Raw genomic sequence first — 6000 nt, 5'->3', positions numbered from 1 at the left:
ACAGAAGGGATGTCCACAGTGTAACACAGACACACACATACTGTGTGAATGTGTGAGTGAATGGGCTTTCAACACAAGGCTTCTGCTGCTACCTTTAATGACATAATTAGCTAACAAGAACAAACTGTTAATTACCACCAAAGAACGGCTCCAGATTTTAGCTGCTGACCATTTTGTGAAACGTTGATTACATCAGCTTATTGTTGATTTTTCAACCTTAATATCAGCTGCTTTAAAGGAGCCTCGTTCTCTGGCAGTAACACTTTTCTTCACTAGATGCAGTGCAGGCACAGTCTGTGTTTCTAAACTACACACTAATGTTCATTGTTGTGCAGCTAAATCCTCCCTCTGGATGGGAAGAATCCCTGTCAGGCTTCAAACACCTGGCTTGGTGTTCTGGAGCTAATGTGTCACCTGTGAGGACTCTGAGATGAACACACAGCAGACACTTCAGTTCTCCGTCTGTGTGTCCTCAGTTTCCCAGCATGCCTTGGCTGTGGTGGTGGAGGTGAATGAGGGGGAACATGCTGCTCTGTCAGCACTCAGGTTTCATACCTGGTGATCTCAGAGGACAAAGCGGCGTTACAGCAGCGCACGTTGATGAGACCTGATGCTCTGAACAGTTCAGACTTCAGCCTCACTCTGAGAAAACAAACGACTGACTGTCAGCAGCAACTACACCTGCTCCATCAGTGACGGAGAGAAGAACTGAGACTGAGAGACATACAGCTGCAGGTCAAAGGTCAGAAACGCCCGCTCTTTGTACGGGTCAGGAGTTAGTACTGCAGAGGTCAGAGGTCAGCTTGCTGACAAACCATTTGAAACAGTTTGGAGCTAAAAGCACAACAGCAGAGGAAAGAAGAGACACTGCAGAGATGATGCAAAATATTGTGTTTTGTTCTCAGCTGTCAAAAAGTGTAACACACGTGTTCCAGCACAGCCTTTGTGTACTTTCACTTCTCCATACTGTCCATTGGAAATCCTGTTTGTTACTTTTTGATTTCAGTCCATGTGTCCAAAGCAAACTTCTGTCCCACACTTTCTCTGCTGACTCTTCACCGATGCTCAGATGATCTCAGATGATTTCACCAGAACTCATCAAAATTCGGGCTCCACAGAAACCCAGACGTCACTAAACAAGCGTAACAAGCAAAGTGAAAACTGGTCGTTCAGCTTTATTGACCAAAGATAAGCTCACATGTCACCTCATGACACAGACACTTATTTCCACAGCATGCACGAGGACTGACAATAAGTGTCTATAAAGCCACTTCTATCTGCCACACCTGTGCTTCTGTCATGGTTGCTCTCCTCTCACTCTGTCATTTATCCACAGTCTGCCTCCCTCTGCTCCGTCAGCTGACGTCCTCTCTACACCACCTGCTGTGTTTTATCCTGCAAAAACACATTTAAGAAGCGTTGCACCGAGTAACGGGAGGAACTGCTATAAAATCCATTTAAAGGAGGTGGTGCTGAGTGCTGTGACTGGGGTCCCACCACTGACATCACGGGTGGAGGACATGTTGGAAAACTGCTACAAAGTGCTGTGCAGCCAGCAGAGCTTACAGTCTGTCCTGTGTGTCATACAGGCTCTCACACTTAGTGTTTCTGTGACACATTGAAGAGAAGTTTGTGTTGTTCACAGTTGTGCTTGTACTGAGTGACAGCTGACATGACCTAACAGGAATAATGTGTCTGTGCTGAATGAGAAGTAACACACAATGAAGTCTTGATGCATCTCAATCATCCAGGAAAGTGAGTCTGTTGCTTCTGTTCATCTGGACGCAGCGTTTTGTGGGAGAAACGTGTCGTCATCATCAGGTGACGTCTTCAGTCTCAGCTGCAGGTTTCAGTCTTACAAACAGGACATTTGCATAAAGACTGAAAGCAGCTGCAGGAACGATGGGCTGGGAGCTCCGTTCCTTCATCTTAATTATGCAGATTCTCAGGACCATTGATCAACAACCACTGATCCATGTCCATGAGTCCCATTCACAGAGATGTGGGAATGGCTGCAGTCACAGCATGTAAGATGGAAATAAATGAGAAGTATTTAGCTGAAGTGGATTTGATTTATGTTACTTCTTTTTTAACTTGTAGTTCTACATTGGAAGATTATTGTGATATTGAAATAGAAAAATACATTTATATTCTATTATTTTCTCAAAATAAGCGTCACACTCGTGGAAGCCGGTGTAGCCGCCGAAACGCCTGCATTTATGGAGACTTTCAGCCCCAGGTAGGCCAGTTATGGATCTTGGATCCACATTATGTCAGCAGCTGTTCTCCACCGTGAACTGTGTTCAAACAAACACGCTCACGCCTCACAGACGACAGCTTACAGTCCTGTAGAGATAAAGTGACTTCGTACAGCCCCGTCTTCAGTCTTGTGGAGATGATCTCGACGCTTTGGTGGATGTTACTAGCTCCTGTGCAGTATTTTGTAAAGACATGATTATACCCCGTAAGCGCGTTAAAATTTACGCTAACAATAAGCCATGGGTCACTAAAAGTGTCAAATCCTGTTTAAGGAAAAAGAGACAGGCCTTTAAAGAGGGGCTGTTACCGATTTTCAGACAGCTACCAAGGAAATGAAAATCGAGATGTTGAAAGCAAAACAGACAAAAACCTTCTTGAAAGCAAATTTGCTGCAAAAACTTTTGGGTCTGCCTGGACTTGTATGAAAACCATAGCAGGGTTTCAAAATCCCCAGAGCAGCAGTCAGGTCATTTTAGATGTTTTAATTCAGACAGAGATTTTCAAATGCTTTAAACATGTTTTATGCTCGTTTTAGTTCTTCTGATTTCAGCGAGGATATTTGGGAAGTGAAACAGAAACTGAGAGATACTCAGCACTTTATCATTGAACTCAGCGATGTTAAAAAGGCCTTTCATACAGTCAATGTGAACAAGAGCCAGGTCCTGATAATATTAGTGGCCGCCTAATTAAACCTTGTGCTGATGAACTCAGGCCTATATTTCAGGTTATTTTTAACAAATCCTTGCAAACACAACATGTGCCCTCTCTTTGCAAAGAAGCAGTCGTGGTTCCTGTCCCTAAATCTAAACGACTTCAGGCCTGTTGCCTCACTTCAGTTGTAATGAAAGTCTTTGAAAAAATCCTCAGAAATGTGATTATGAAGAGACTGAAGGTCAGCTGGATCCAATGCAGTTTGCATACAGGCCCAACAGAGGAGTGGAGGACGCACTTTTGACTTTACTAAATCTGATTCTTAAACATGTAGAGAGTAAAGGGACTTTTGCAAGACTTCTTTTCATTGATTTTTCTTCGGCTTTTAATACAACACAGCCCCATATTTTAATTAAGAGACTTTTAGAACAGTTTGAAATCAGGAAAAACCTGCTGGGCTGGATTTTAGATTTTCTAACTGACAGGTCACAAAGAGTGAGAATAAATGGGGTTCTGTCTGACCCAGTGTTCTCCTCCACAGGTTCTCCTCAAGGCTGCGTCCTATCGCCCTTATTATTCACTCTCTATACAAACATGTGTCAGGGCAGACATGAAAACAGGGTCATTGTTAAATATGCAGATGACTCTGTTATTGTCAGCTTACTGAAAGAGGGTGAAACTAACCACGGCCCAGTCATTGATGACTTTGTTCAGTGGTGGGAGGAGTCTTATCTCCAGCTGAACATATCTAAAACAAAAGACATGATTGTTGATTTTAGGAAACAACAAAATGGGCACGGAGTCACTTTAATTAAAGGTCAGAAAATAGAGCAAGTACAATCATATAAATATCTTGGGACCATAATCAATGAAAAACTGAACTTTGATCAAAATTGCAAATCAGTTTGTAAAAAGGGTCACCAGCACCTTTATTGCCTTAGGAAACTTGTTCATTTCCACATTGACCAAAAAATTTTATCTTTGTTTTATCGTTCTTTTATTGAGTCTGTTTTATCCTTTTGTTTGGTGGCATGGTTCGTCAGACCTCTGTCACAGAGAAAAACTCTCTGAATCAGATAGTGAGACGGTCCAGCCGTCTGATAGCTGAGCCACAGTCTTGTTTAGCCTCCCTGTACTCTGAGCAGGTACAGAGGATGGCTTTATCAATCCTTAAAAATGGTTCCCATCCTCTAAGGGGTGAATTTCAGCTTCTTCCCTCAGGACGGAGGTTTCTATTTCTGAGATGCAGGACAAAGCGTTATAAAAACAGCTTTGTCCCCGTTGCTGTCACTGAATTAAATAAGAACTGTTTTTGATTCGAAATATTAAAGTATGTGTCACAGTGAGTTTTATATATTTACTAGGTATGTGTGTTTTTAAAGGGATGTCAAATGCTGTCATTTGTCTGTAAAGCAAATTTACCTTGCCTTTGGGTATAAATAAAGTTACCTTACCTGCAGACGCTGTGCGCAGAGGTTCAGGAGCAGAAGTCCCGTTGTAAACATATCACGGCAGACCCGACGATGTTTGCATGAACGCGCTTTTTTTAAAAGTCAGGTCAAGGCTCCAAAAGCCCAAAGGCGATATAACAGTTTGTGTTTGCTACATGGATCATTGTAGTTCAGCTTTCCTTTGTTATATTTCTTTAAGAGCTCAAAATGTGTTCATTACATAAATCAAATGTAATTTTCTCTGTAGCACTTCATGGATTTCATAAGCAACACACTGTAGTTGTTCACACAAAGCATAAAGGTAAAAACAATATACACAGTGTTATCTTCATTTTAGATGTCACAAAGTATTTGCGGCTCCCAGTGTTTTCCCGAACCCTGACCCTTTGCGTGGAAACCGGGTCCAAAAGGCTCTTTGGGTGTTAAAGGTTGCTGACCCCTGCACTAGGCGCAACTGACACATATTTTTGATTCCAAATACAAAAAATAATGTGTAACCTGCTGGAAGAATGTAGGAGGTTGAGACAGGATCTCAACACTTGGTGTCTGCAACAAAAGACAACAATATGTGGGCCGATCGTGGCTCAAGAGTTGGCAGCTCGTCTTGTAATCGGAAGGTTGCCGGTTCGAGCCCTGGCTTGGACAGTCTCGGTCGTTGTGTCCTTGGGCAAAAAAGCACTTTGGGGTCCTTAGGGACGAGTAAAGCGCTCTACAAATACAGGCCATGTAATGGCAGAAACATTCTCTAGTGTAAATCCTGACTAGTTCATTAACTACAGATCAGTTTCAGTGAACATTATTCACAGAGGGATCTGAGTTCCTTATACCAGACTCTACAGAAACTGTAACACTGTACAGCTCTGCGACTCAACAATATGACAACAATGTAACACACACTAGAATCATCAAATAAAGCCCCACTAACCACTAGAACTAGCACTGGACACTTGCATATTAGAGATTTCTACCACCATAGGAGGCGAGATATCATCCTTGAACCAGAGCATCCAGCCCTCAATTTCGGACATAAAAAGCGACGTGGCCAGGCATGATAACACTTTGACTGAACTGCAGGACTGTGCCTCGAACCACTCTGACACCATCGCCACTCTCCAGGCCACTGTGGAGCGTTTGTCTGCGGAGGTAAAGAAGTTAGATGAGAGATGTGGAGCTCTTGAGGCACTCCAGGAGGAATAATTTAAGAACTGCAGGAATACCAGAAGGCACAGAGGGACCCAAGATGACTGAGTTGGTTCACACCTGTTGGCGGAGGCGCTATCTCTCGAGGAGAAGCCACTCATCGATCGAGCACATAGAGTGAATCGCCAGCGTCCCAAACAAAGTCATCTTCCTCGGCCCATCATCTTGAGATTGCACTACTACCACATTGGTGAGGAAATTCTGCTGAAAGCTGCAGAGAACAAGAACCTGATGTATAAGGGTTTTTAAAATAAACATCCTCCCAGATTTCCCTCCCTCTGTTGGAAACGCAGAGCCGCATTTGCAAATATGAGAGGAAGACTACGTGGGATGACCGGCGTCAGGTACAGACTGCTATACCCTGCAAAGCTGTTAGTGACCCATGGTGATGTGAGGAAAAGCTTTAGCGATCCCAAAGAGACCGTAGACTACGCAGAGA

Source organism: Copadichromis virginalis, unplaced genomic scaffold (assembly GCF_057382275.1).
Source record: "Copadichromis virginalis isolate Kocher_CV1m ecotype Utaka unplaced genomic scaffold, C_Virginalis_male_GT1.1 unmapped_scaffold_1, whole genome shotgun sequence".
NCBI classification, from domain to species: Eukaryota; Metazoa; Chordata; class Actinopteri; order Cichliformes; family Cichlidae; genus Copadichromis; species Copadichromis virginalis.
Note: the sequence above shows the minus strand (reverse complement) of the source record.